At 49.1% G+C, this 14415-nt stretch overlaps 1 long non-coding RNA gene across 2 annotated transcripts in view; it reads left to right on the forward strand.

Moving 5' to 3' along the window:
* LOC138282355 (uncharacterized) overlaps nucleotides 1-14415 on the forward strand; it is a 74723-nt gene that overhangs the window by 25986 nt on the left and 34322 nt on the right. For both annotated transcript variants that reach the window (XR_011200930.1, XR_011200931.1), the window contains exon 2: nucleotides 10982-11044. This is a non-coding gene — a long non-coding RNA (uncharacterized lncRNA). The remainder of the gene's footprint in view (nucleotides 1-10981; nucleotides 11045-14415) is intronic.

A 14415-nucleotide genomic window follows, 5' to 3' on the forward strand; every position in this document is an offset into this window, starting at 1 on the left:
AAGATGGAGCTATGGCGAAGAATAGTGGACAGGGTCAATGCAGTGGGACAGCACCCAAGAAATCGGGAGGACATCAGGAAGCGGTGGAACGACCTACGGGGGAAGGTGCGTTCCATGGTCTCAAGACACCACCTGGTGGTTCAGAGGACTGGCGACGGACCCCCACCTCCTCACCCACAAATAACAACATGGGAGGAGCAGGTCTTGGAGATTCTGCATCCTGAGGGTCTCGCAGGAGTAGGTGGAGGAATGGACTCTGGTAAGTCAAATCTTAACTATTACAACCCCCACCCTATCTGCATGCTATCACATGCCCCACCCTCACCCTCACCCCCAGCACCCCAACTCCTCACATATGTCCCAACATCACAAACCACCCATCCCAACACCAAGCCCTGCATGCAACAACAAAGCATGGACACCCATCACTAAAGCATGCCCACTGCACATACCCATACAACCCCCTAAACCATCCTCACACAAGGTCTCACACAGAAATGCAAGCACTGGGGTACACGGTCACCCACCCATATCACACCATGACACACACAGATGTAATAACCATCCTTTTATACCCCTGCAGGACCCCTACCCAACGTCACCGGACAGGAGGGTCCACACATGTCCACACCACCAACAGAAGAGGCCCACAGTGATGACAGCACCTCTGTCCAACTGGATCTAGATGACCAGCCCGGCCCATCGGGGACCTCGGGACAGTCGGTTCCCATCACCCAGTCACAGGCCACTACAGACCTTCCACCCTCTGGAAACACCAGCACAGCACCCACCCAGCGGGCCCATTCCTCTGTCCCCAGGAAACGTCAATCAGCAGTGTGTCCACCACTACAGGGAACCCAGGATAACCCACCACCCCAACAACAACAGGGACCTGGAGGCAGTGGTAGTGGGCACACGGTCCAGGGGACGGAGGCCCAGGAACACAGGGGAACTGGGAGGGCTGCTGTGCGACAGGTGGCGGACAGGCCAAGGGAACCCACTCTCCACGAGTCCCTCTCCTCCATCATGGGAGCCTGCCACCACTCCCAGGAGACGATGGCAACGGTACTGGCCAAGTTTCAGGAGACCCAGCGCCTGCAGGAGGAACAGTATATGGGCTTCAGGGAGGAACTCAGAACCATCAGCTCCACCCTGGGCACCATCGTAGGGGTGCTGAAGGAACTTGTGAACACCAGGAGGGACACTGTGGCACTACAAGGGGCCCCTGACACTAGCATGGACGATGAACTGCCCACCACCTCCGCCGGCGCTAGTGGACAGGACGCCCCACCACAGGACCACCACACCAGCACCCCACCCCCCTGCAGAGGGAGAACCACCCCGCAAATGGTCCCTGAGATCCAGGACAAAGACAGAGCACGATGCCAAGACCCCGCCAAGAAATCAGACCACCCTGATTGTCATTCTACTGTCCCACTTTGTCACCCTGTCCATACTGAAACTGCCCCAGCTCCACTTCCTATGCCCATATGGGCAATGCACCTGTGAGACTAATAGACTGGACTCTGCCATGGACATTCCTCCGCCATCACCCCTCACCATTTCACTACCCCCTCCAATATTGAGCACTTAAATAAACACATTAAAGGCACACAACAATCTGGAGTCAGTCTGTGATTTCGAAATAGTGTATTAGCAATTACAGTGACAAAATGCTCTTTCAAGTTTAATGTCAACATACCTATGTCACACAGCTCTAGTCCATGAGGAATCTAAGCAGATGTCACACAGTGGGACCCAGATCTGTGACATCGTAAGGGAAAGTGACAACTCAGTGACCATACACTGGGTGAAAACGACACACAGTAGAGAGGTAGTAGTGTTAAAGTACATGTAGGTGGCAGGTTTATATTCTTACCTGTGTCTCACTGGAAATATTGCTGAATCACTGAGTCCCTGTCGTGCATGTCTTCTTCCCCTGCTTCCTCATCTTCACTGTCCACAGGCTCCACAGCTGCAACAACACCGCCATCTGGACCATCCTCCTGCAGAAAAGGTACCTGTCGTCGCAAAGCCAAGTTATGAAGCATACAGCAGGCCACGATGATCTGGCACACCTTCTTTGGTGACTAGAATAGGGATCCACCTGCATTATGGAGGCACCTGAACCTGGCCTTCAGGAGGCCGAAGGTCCGCTCGATCACCCTCCTAGTTCGCCCATGGGCCTCATTGTAGCGTTCCTCTGCCCTTGTCCTGGGATTCCTCACTAGGATCAGTAGCCATGACAGGTTGGGGTAACCAGAGTCACCTGCAAATGGTGAGGGACAACTGTTAGACACGCACTAACCTGGAGGGATATCCCCAGACCCAGACAACCATTCCCACTGACTTGCTTCCAGGTGCTCACCTAATAGCCACACACGGTGCCTCTGGAGTTGACCGATCACATAAGGGATGCTGCTATTCCGCAGGATGTAGGCGTCATGCACTGAGCCAGGGAACTTGGCATTCACATGGGAGATGTACTGGTCTGCCAAACATACCATCTGTACATTCATCAAATGATAACTCTTCCGGTTTCTGTACACCTGTTCACTCCTGTGGGGGGGTACCAAAGCCACATGGGTCCCATCAATGGCACCTATGATGTTGGGGATGTGTCCCAGGGCATAGAAATCCCCTTTCACTGTAGGCAAATCCTCCACCTGAGGGAAAACGATGTAGCTCAGCATGTGTTTCAGAAGGGCAGACAACACTCTGGACAATACGTTGGAAAACATAGGCTGGGACATCCCTGATGCCATGGCCACTGTTGTCTGAAAGGAACCACTTGCAAGGAAATAGAGCACTGACAGCACCTGCACTTGAGGGGGAATTCCTGTGGGATGGCGGATTGCTGACATCAGGTCTGGCTCCAACTGGGTACACAGCTCCTGGATTGTGGCACGGTCAAGCCTGTATGTGATAATCAAATGTCGCTCCTCCATTGTCGACAGGTCCACCAACGGTTGGTACACCGGAGGATGCCGCCATCTCCTCACATGTCCCAGCGGACGGTGCCTATGAAGGACACACAGTTTACACAGAACACCTATCATACACAAAAGGTGGCCTGTATGTGTGTTGAGTCTAGGCCTAGGTATGAGTGACGCAGTTGGAAATGAAGCCATGTAGGCCCCTGAAATGGCGGCTGCCTGACCTGTAAAGTGTGACAATGGGATGTGAGGTAACTGCGCTGGCGTTGTACACCATCGCGGTAGGTGGTCGAAGACCGCGGCGCAATGGTGCATTGGTTAACATTGGACCCTATGGGTCCCAGGAGCCAATGGCGATGTACGCCCGTGGTGACGGTACGCACTGCCGCGGAAGTGACCGCCATTTTCTATCACTTCAATCACTCGATACCTGATCTTCGACAGGAGAGGACCTACATTGCAAGTGATGCTGTGACCTCGGTCTGGAAGAGACAATGGCTCGAGTGTCTGGGGAAAGGGCCCCTGCCTTCACATCGGAGGAGCTGGAGAAACTCGTGGATGGGGTCCTCCCCCAGTACACGCTACTCTACGGTCCTCCAGGCAAACAGGTAAGTACACAGGGAACATGTTGTTTTTGCTATGCCTGTGTGGAGAGGGCTGGATGTAAGAAGGGAGGGGGGAGAGTGCTGCGTGCATGAAAGACGGTGAATGCATGTGCCACATGGCAAGGGTAGGGATGGGGGCCAATCACTTCGACGGTGCAGTTGGTAATAACTTCTCTTTTTCCCCTGTACATTTCATGTAGGTCAGCGCCCACCAGAAGAAAGATGTTTGGCGTGCCATCGCCAAGGACGTCTGGACCCTGGGGGTCTACCACAGACAGAGCACCCACTGCCGGAAAAGATGGGAGGACATTCGCTGCTGGAGCAAGAAGACGGCGGAGGCTCAGCTGGGGATGGCCTCCCAACGTGGGAGGGGTGCCCGTCGCACCATGACCCCCCTGATGTTCAGGATCCTGGCGGTGGCCTACCCGGAGTTGGATAGGCGCTTGAGGGCATCACAGCAGCCACAAGGGGGTGAGTACACTCTCATTCTGCTGACTTTGCGCACAGTGGAGGTATCTGGGTGGGGGAGGAGGGCTGTGGGTTTCCCTAGGCCAGGGCGAGTTCCGTAGGCAAGTCCCCTCCGTATGTCAGGCCATGTGGCACCCCAGCCCACCTCTGTAGACGGCCAAGTACAGCTAGTCATGCCACTGTGTCATCTATGTGTGCAGATGTCATCCATAGCCTTGTAGGCCATTTCCCAGAAATTGAACAGTGGAGCCCAAGAGCGCGGCGTAGTGCAGGGGGCTTTTGTGCCTGTCGTGTCCGCCAACGGTAGCGGTAATGCATGCACTCAACATGTCTTTCTTCTGTCTTCCCCCTCCTTTTTGTTGTCTCCCTGTTCTTGTGTGCATTAGCATCATCAGGCGGAGGAGCAGTGGCACCGGAGCACGAGGGAGCTGCATCCCACATGGCCCTGGAGGGCGACACTATGGAGTCTGAATTCACCAGTGGGACGGAGGGCGAGGGGAGCTCCACGGCGGGGACTGGAGCTGACACCAGCGAGACGGACTCGTCCTCTGATGGGAGCTCCCTTGTGGTGGCGGCAACATCTGTGCCCCCGCATCTACAGGTACAGCCGCCACCACCCTACCAGCACCGCCCTCCCAGCAGCCCCTCAGCCTTTGTGCCGTGCCCGCTCACCCAGGAGGGTGGGCATCACCTTCGCCCCAGGCACCTCAGGCCCTGCCCCAGTCAGCCCTGCTGCCTTCAGTGAGGAGGCCATTGACCTCCTCAGGTCCCTCACTATTGGGCAGTCTACCATTCTGAATGCCATCCAGGGTGTAGAGAGGCAGTTGCAACAAACCAATGCATTCCTGGAGGGCATTCATTCTGGTCAGGTGGCCCTTCACCGAGCTCCTCAGACTCTGGCCTCAGCACTGACGGCAGCCATTGTCCCCGTCTCTAGCCTCCCCCTCCCCCCTCCAACTTCCTCAACCCCGACCCAATCCCGGGTACCTCAGCCTATCCCAAGCACACCTACAGACCAACATGCACACACGTCAGCACCCAAGGGAAGCTCAGGCGAACATAAGCACCACACATCCCACAGGCACTCACGCAAGCATCACACACATGCAGACACACCAACATCCACTGCCTCCACTGTGTCCCCCTCCTCCTCGTCTCCCTCCTCCCTCCCAGTCTCGTCTACACTCACACCTGCATGCACTACCTCTACAGCACCTACGTCGCTCTCCAGCACACCCACCACCACACCCAGCTCATGTGCAGTCACCACCCCTACTACCATTCACACATCCCCTGTGTCCTCTCCCAGTGTGTCTGTGAGGCCCCCTCCCAAGATACACAAACGCAGGCACACACCCACCCAACAGTCATCCACCTCACGACAGCCTCCAGCGCATGCACCTTCACCCAAAGTCACCAAACGTACACCTCCTACAACCACCACCTCTTCCTCCACTCTCAAACCCCCTCCAGCTACCCGTCCCAGTGTCTCCCAAAAACTTTTCCTGTCCAACCTTGACCTCTTTCCCACACCTCCCCCACCCATTCTGTCTCATAGGTCCCGAACTAGCACCTCAGCCACAACATCTCCGGGACCAGTGGTGCCTGTAGTCACCAGAATCTGGAGTGCACCGGCCACCAGGGCAGCCAGTGTGGCACGGAGCCACAGCACACCTGTGAAGCATTAGAAGTTGGCCAGTGCCCGGCGGGAGAGGGGGAAGACTCCAGCCACCAAAGCCACTCCTAGGGGTCCCTTTGGGAGTGTGAAGTCAGCTGTGACAGCTTCCAAGGTGGGGAAGGGCCACAAGAAACCCGGCAAGTCTGGGAAGAGCTGCACGGCGGAGAAGACCGCCATCATCCCCGCTGCCCAGGAGGCCAGCACCAGCCCAGCTGCCCAGGAGACCAGCACCAGCCCAGCTGCCCAGGAGGCCACCGCCAGCACAAGCCCAGCTGCCCAGGAGGCCACCGCCAACACAAGCCCAGCTCAGCCATGAAGGACCGCCAGCAGCTGAGACCCTGCAATGGAGACCGCCATCTGAAGCACAGCTGAACAGGGCACCGCCATCTCAAGCACCGCTGAACAGGGCACCGCCCTCTCAAGCACCGCTGAACAGGACACCGCCATCTCAAGCACCGCTAGCCCATGAGCGGCAGGGGCACTGACACAACTGAGTCCGTCACGGGGTGAATGATGCACTCTGGGCACCATGCCTCCTCCAGAACCAGTGGAGACTGACATCCACTACCTCTGTCCTTAATAGGATGAAGCACTCTGGTCACCATGCCCCCTCCAGAACCAGTGGAGACTGACATCCACTACCTCTGTCCTTAACAGAATGAAGCTCTCTGGGCACCATGCCCCCTCCAGAACCAGTGGAGACTGACATCCACTTGTGAGACTGTGGCTGTGCACTCCCCTGGATTGAACAGTGGGCAGACCACCCACTGTAGAGACTTGAGAGACTGTGGCTTTGCACTCCCCAAAATTGAACAGTGGGCAGACCACCCACTGTAGAGACTTGAGAGACTGTGGCTTTGCACTCCCCAGGATTGAACAGTGGGCAGACCACCCACTGTACAGACTTGAGAGACTGTGGCTTTGCACTCCCCAGGATTGAACACTGGGCAGACCACCCACTGTAGAGACTTGTGAGACTGTGGCTTTACACTCCCCAGGATGGAACAGTGGGAATGTGGCCCCCTCGTGGATTTGGCATCGTGCAATCAAGCGGCTGAGGTGCCCCCCCTCTCCCTCTCCCTGAGGTGCCTGTTTTCTTGGTATCGGATGCCCCTGCAGTGTTCTCTCCGTCATGGTCGGGGATCTTGTGTGCGCCTCGCCCATACTGTGTGGTCCCAGTGTTCCACGGACTATCTTAGTGCACTACCTGGACTACTATGCTTGGTATTTATTTTGTACATGGTGTATATATATATTTCTGCCTGCTTGTTTTTAATATATTACAATGGTTACACAAATTTTCTATTGTCTTTGCATTCTTCCCAGGGGTTTGGGGGGGTGTAACTGTGATGTATTGATATGCATTTGTGTGTGTTGTAGTGGGTGAGGGTGGGGGTGTTGCGTGTGTGTCCCTGTTTTTTGCCTCCCCTGTGTCGTAGGTGCAGTACTCACCGTGGTCTTCGCCGCCGGCGTTCATGCTCCTGGTAGAGGAGCAGGAAGACTATCGCAGGGAGAATTTGTAGTTCTGGGTCCATGGTGTCCTCGTTCCTCGTGGGGTGTGTAGAGGTGAGCGTTTTCCCTTCGAAATTCCTGTTTCCACAGTGTTTTTATCCGCAGTGAATCCGCCCCGGAAAAGGTGGCGGATTGGCCTGTCATAATAGTGTGGGTGGTACATTGTCTCCCGCCTGTCTGTTGGCGGTGACCGCCGCGCTGTTTGTTTGTACCTCCGTGGCGGTCGGAGTGTTAAAGTGGCTGTCTTTGTTGGCGGTTTCCGCCACGGTCGTAATTCCAATTTTTTAATCACCGGCCTGTTGGCGGTTTTACCGCCGCTTTAACACCGTCCGCCAGGGTTGTAATGACCACCTAAGTGTTAAATTCAAGATGTTACATTCTATGTGCATGTTAAGTCTTTAGTACAATTCCTATTGTTTTCCAGGGAATGCTTGGATGGCCTTTTATCCTCATGTAATGAGACAGTGTTTGTTCTGGGACATTGTTCTAGAACGTTCTTGTATTCCTAGAACAGTATGTTTCAATTCATGAGAATTCCATATGAAACATTGTACTAACCATTCTTGATTCTTTTCCAGGCACCTAGATTTCTTGATGCCTAATTACAGTCTAGTTCTAGGCCATTCATGTTTCCCCAGTCTAAGTATTATTTCATGTTCCGAGCATCAAAGAACTCTAGACTCAACAGAGTATTAATTCATGTTCCGAGTATCACAGAACTCTAGACTCAACAGAGTATTATTTCATGTTGCGAGTATCACAGAACTCTAGACTCAACAGAGTGTTATTTCATGTTCGAGTATCACAGAACTCTAGACTCAACAGAGTGTTATTTCATGTTCGGAGTATCACTGAACTCTAGACTCAACAGAGTGTTAATTCATGTTCCGAGTATCACAGAACTCTTGACTCAACAGAGTGTTATTTCATGTTCCGAGTATCACAGAACTCTAGACTCAACAGACTGTTATTTAATATTCCGAGTATCACTGAACTCTAGACTCAACAGAGTGTTATTTCATGTTCCAAGTATCATTGAACCCTAGATTCAACAGAGAGTTTTTATGAATCTAAATGTGGTTTGATTCTGATGTTGTGTTGTTTAACCTTTTGTTTCCTACAGGTCTCCTTCCCAGCTGTTCCCTACCTAATCCCCTTTTCCCCACTTGGACTCTCTTAGACTCTGTGATATTTTAATCAGAGTATTGGAGCTGTCTTGTGGTGGACATGTTGGGAACGTGCGCAGACCCCGAGGATCTGGTGACTCTGACAAACACCCAGTTGTTCACCCGATAACTATGGTACTTCTTGCCCTCATCATACATTGCTTTATTTTATTTGGTTTTTTTTCTTGATTAGTGTGTGAGGTCTTGGCGTTTACCAATCTAGGCTTGTAGTTGATTGGTATAATCCAGTAATGAGCCAGCCTCCTCTTCGGTATCCTTCTCCCTTACCTTTTTTGTCATTTCCAGTAGACTATGAGGTTGTCTGCCATATAACAACACACATGAGGAATATCTCAGGCTACTTTGGACCTGACCCCTGATAATAAAGAGGGCCAGTGGCAGCAGTTGGTCCCAATTCCTCCCCTCACCTGTTAACATCTTTTTAAGGTGAGATTTAAAGTGTTGCTATATCTCTTCACTAACCTGTCTGTCTGTCTGAGGGAGGTGTACTGATGTTTTGATGTGGGATCTATTTGAGAGTTTACAAACCTGCTACATCAATTTAGATACAAAGAGGGTCCCTTGATCCATAAGGATCTCTTTAGGGAACCCCACGCTGCTAAATACTTCAATTAATATCGGGGATATGTTATTGATTGTGGGGGACCATAAGGGTACGACCTCAAGATTTCGAGTTGAGTAGTCAACAATAACCAATACATATTGGTGGCCTTTACTAGACTTTTGGAGAGGACCAATAAAATCCATCAAATACATTTGAATGACTTTCTGATGTGTGGGAGGAGGTAGAGAGGAATGGGAGGGGGCTGATAGAGTGGTTTTCTTTGGCATACTTCACACTCCTGGCAATACATTTTTATGGTGGCATAAATCCCTGCCTATTAAAAATGACATAGAACATCTTGGATGGTTTTATGTGTTCCTGTATGCCCTGCCAATAAATGGAAGTGAGAAACAAACATGATCTGCTCACCGAATTTGTGAGATACTAGCAATTATGGACTTTCTCCCTCATCACTTATCCGGTATAACAATCCTTTTTTATGATAAAGTGGGACTATCTAGTGTGCGGTTGATTCTCATAACGGCGTGCGTCTCACCATGTATCCTGTAATGTACCGTCATTGATCTGGTCATGCTCTTCTGTCCTGATTCTGTGTGTTTTATGTTAGCCATAAACATTTCCAGAAAGTCAGGATTGTCAGTGCCTAAAATGATGTCATGAGTGAGATTATCTAATACCACTACTTCTATATTCATGACTTGGCCCTCAGAAGTAGTAACTGCAAGGTGGGCTATTGGGTAGAGCTTGACATCTCCATGTAAGTGCCGAACATGTTTGACTCGCTCCGGGAAAATTAAATGGGTGAATTAAGTCCCCCTGTACTGCAAACTGTTTACACCCAGAATCCAATAGAACGAAAACCCATTTGCCGTTTATTAGGAGACTTATGTAAAAGCTATGATCAGGTTCCTGCATGTATAGAATAGAATGAGGTGCATTGTTGATCTCCATGGGTTCTTCTCCTGTCTTCTTGGGCGGCAGAATTGGGCGATGTGACCCCAGTCCCCGCAGTCAAAACAGTGTGGACTTTTCCGGTTTTGATTCTCAGGTTTTAAGGGTTTAGGTTTCATCATTTTCACCTGGTACTTCCTCACCCTTTTCTCTAGTTTTCCTGGACCATTTCAGCTTATTGGGTGATAATCCTGGTCTGTCTTCCCGGAAGATAATCAGGGCTGAGCTCTAGAAAAACTAGTGGCCATTTCTACAGCTTGTTCTACCATGAGGTTGGTATGTTGGGATAATCATTTTTACATAGAAACAGGAAGAGCTTCCACATTTTTTTCTAAATATATATTATTAATAATGTCTTCTTTACTGCTCTCCCCAAGTTTCAACCACTTTACACTGCCATTTTTTGCTTAAAAAACAGGGTTTTAGGATTGTCTGCGGGGGATCTCTTTTCTTTTCAAATTCGGATTAGGTAGGATTCTGTGTCCAAGCCCAAATGGTCTAGGATTATCATTTTGATCTCTTCATAAGGAGTATGCCCATCGATGTTGGCGATCTGATATGCTGCTTGCGCTTCTCCTGTTAGAAGGGGTGCAAAGAAAAAGGGCCATTTTGCTGGTGGACACACACTGGCCCTCACACACTCCTTTCAAAATTCAGCAGAAGGGAATCTGGGATCTCTTCTGCCAAATATTTGTGCAACGCAACATTAGGTCTCATGGACGCTGCACTTCGAGTTCCCAATAAACTGGAGGTGAACTGGAGTTGTTCCTCAGCCACCTCATATAGGCTATTTACATGGGCTTTCCTAGAATCTCTGAAGATTTCCCGATCCGCATTCGCTGAAGACATATGCCGCTCTAGGGCCCATTCAAGTCTTCTTTGTCCTTTTATTAATGGTTGTATGACGTCCTCCATTTTTGCTTCAATGGTGAGTTGCCCGCATTATCCACCACATGTCAAAGGGTGCTGGATTTAGTAGATGAACTAGTATCTGCTGTTAATGTGTCTTTTTATTTCCTCAATGAGGTACAATATGTTTTAGTCATAACATCCGTTATTCTTCTTCTCTTCCTTTGTAGATTGGTCGGAAGTCGGGACCACTGCTCAAAAGTATGTCCCTCTAAGGAAAGGGAATGACTCAGGTAAGTGTTCAGTATGTAGTTTTTGAATCTCACGGACCATGATTTGTGAGGATTTTCTACCCAAGCGTTCATTCTAGCAGAATGCTCCCCTCACCATGTGCTCATCACCCCATTGTGGTTGTAATCTTCTTTGTCACGGTTAACTAGTTTAATAATCTAGATTTGCCACAGCAAAATGAAAGAAGGAAAAGAAAACCAAATGTACAACAAAATCAAATAAGCCTCCTTTGATGGGATCTCTAAGCTTCTACTTGGTGTCTTGCCAGCATCTCCTCCGTCTTTCGCCTGATCTCTTCCTGAATCTGACATCTTTTCACTCTTAAATGGACCACGTCCAGTTTCAGCTTCCTCCTAGGTCTAAAAATGTTTTGTCATCAACATTCTCCCAGTTCCAGGTAAAACGTGAAGTGGAGGGACTTCCGGGTGTCCGTCTCGTTCTTGCCTGATATTGCATGTGGGGCTGAAAACAGAGAATAGGTGGTTGAGCAGTGAGCTCCTGAATGCCTGTTACATACCACGGAGAAACATCTGTTATCTCATCCGGGGTAAGATCACAATCCCAGTCTCAGTGACAGCCTGTAAGAATACTGTTGCTAAATCATGTCCCCTATACCTGCCCTTTATAGGCTATCCATGCACCTTTGCCAGCATTAGTAGATCAATGCGGTGGTCACTGCTACTTGTCTAGACAAAGAACTTGTGGATTTTATCCAGGCCATACATCACAATTTATAAGCTTTGATTAGATCTGGGGAAGTAAAAACTTGGGGACCCAACTTCATTCTATCAAGGGCCACTTCATAGAGATGGCTTATCAATTCCCTTACCTGGGAGTGACATTTGATTCTGCATGCTCGTGGGACACCTATTTGTCAAATAGGAATCAATGTTTTGCACAATTGATAAGCTTCCTTTTGAACTTGGCAGACAAAAATAGGCAATAAATCACTTATCATTATTATCACTATAGTAAATGTGTCTCAGTGTCAGTATTTGGGGAAATGGGAAGTGAGTACTTTCAGGTGGAAGACAAATGTGTTTTTGGTGTTCCCATAGCAGATCTAATTTTGTTACCCATGAAGACCTCAGCTCAGATTACAGAGAGGATCACATTGAGCAAGCTTCTCTTTTTTCATTATGGTTTTCCATCTGATTAAACCAATATGCTTCCTTGAAAAAGGCCTTTATAGAGGACTATTTATCTTGTGAGTATGGTTTAAGAGTCTTGTGGATCTCTTCTATAATGATCAGAACCGAATAGGCAACCCCTCCCTTCTCATAAATCTGAACGGAATGTCTATTAGTGATCAAATCAGCCTAAACTAATATGCACTGGAAGTGAGGATTAGGTAGAGAACTGTGGTACAGCACAACAGGCCCTTTAATAAAGATTAAGGGCCTGATTACAAGTTTGGCAGTAGGACAGCCAGTCCATTGCAATGATGGTCCCAATAAGACTGCTGCATCAGTGGTCTCCTGTTTGCTGTATTACATCTCCTCCGTCTTTCGCCTGATCTCTTCCTGAATCTGACATCTTTTCACTCTTAAATGGACCACTTCCAGTTTCAGCTTCCTCGTAGGTCTAAAAATGTTTTGTCATCAACATTCTCCCAGTTCCAGGTAAAACGTGAAGTGGAGGGACTTCCGGGTGTCCGTCTCATTCTTGCCTGATATTGCATGTGGGGCTGAAAACAGAGAATAGGTGGTTGAGCAGTGAGCTCCTGGATACCTGTTACATACCACGGAGAAACATCTGTTATCTCATCCGGGGTAAGATCACAATCCCAGTCTCAGTGACAGCCTGTAAGAATACTGTTGCTAAATCATGTCCCCTACACCTGCCCTTTATAGGCTATCCATGCACCTTTGCCAGCATTAATAGATCAATGCTGTGGTCACTGCTACTTGTCTAGACAAAGAACTTGTGGATTTTATCCAGGCCATACATCACAATTTATAAGCTTTGATTAGATCTGGGGAAGTAAAAACTCGGAGACCCAACTTCATTCTATCAAGGGCCACTTCATAGAGATGGCTTATCAATTCCCTTACCTGGGAGTGACATTTAATTCTGCATGCTCGTGGGACACCAATTTGTCAAATACGAATCAATGTTTTGCACAATTGATAAGCTTCCTTTTGAACTTGGCAGACAAAAATAGGCAATAAATCACTTATCATTATTATCACTATAGTAAATGTGTCTCAGTGCCAGTATTTGGGGAAATGGGAAGTGAGTACTTTCAGGTGGAAGACAAATGTGTTTTTGGTGTTCCCATAGCAGATCTAATTTTGTTACCCATGAAGACCTCAGCTCAGATTACTGAGAGGATCACATTGAGCAAGCTTCTCTTTTTTCATTATGGTTCTCCATCTGATTAAACCAATATGCTTCCTTGAAAAAGACCTTTATTGAGGACTGTTTATCTTGTGAGTATGGTTTAAGAATCTTGTGGATCTCTTCTATAATGATCAGAACCGAATAGGCAACCCCTCCCTTTTCACAAATCTGAACGGAATGTCTATTAGTGATAAAATCAGCCTAAACTAATATGCACTGGAAGTGAGGATTAGGTAGAGAACTGTGGTACAGCGCAACAGGCCCTCTAATAAAGATTAAGGGCCCGATTACAAGTTTGGCAGTAGGACAGCCAGTCCATTGCAATGATGGTTCCAATAAGACTGCTGCGTGAGCGGTCTCCTGTCTGCCGTATTACAATGTATGGAGGTTGAACTGTGGACTATGTCGACATATTGCTGCCCGCCAGCGGCACGGCAGGCTGCAACATTGGCGGTGCGTACTCCATTGCCGTCATAGCTGCAGCCAATCACCAAGCCTATCACAAAAACAGTTGACATGGTGGCCACCTTGTGGTGGTAGGCTGAAGGCCGTCGGCCATTGCGGTACCCTCACAGCAGAACACCAGACAAGTACCCACTGGATGGATTAAAAAACAACACAGCTAACATCCATTGGCCAAGTGGACACAACTGCAAATAACACTGTAAAACGCACTCCATCCCAGACCATGGTCCTTTGCCTCTCCACTGTAGTACAGCAAGTCAGAGCTTACATATCATTACTTTCATTTTTGTTACATAAGGCAGCCCTTTTTCCCTATCCATTATACACCTTTCACACACTTTGTCGATTTTGCTTTCACCATAGTCACTTGTCTAGTTTAGTAACCCACTTTAATTTTCAGTCATGTCACGGCCTAAAAACCCATGTTTTCCAGAGGATGAGTTGAGTCAGGGCAGATGAAATCTTAGGAGTAGAGCCACAAATGTTTGTAGCCCAAGTCCAACATACTCCTCTCAGTAGGAAAATGGAAATGTGGCACAGGATAGTTGACAGAGTGAATGCTATA

This window comes from Pleurodeles waltl, chromosome 2_2, assembly GCF_031143425.1.
Source record: "Pleurodeles waltl isolate 20211129_DDA chromosome 2_2, aPleWal1.hap1.20221129, whole genome shotgun sequence".
NCBI classification, from domain to species: domain Eukaryota; kingdom Metazoa; phylum Chordata; class Amphibia; order Caudata; family Salamandridae; genus Pleurodeles; species Pleurodeles waltl.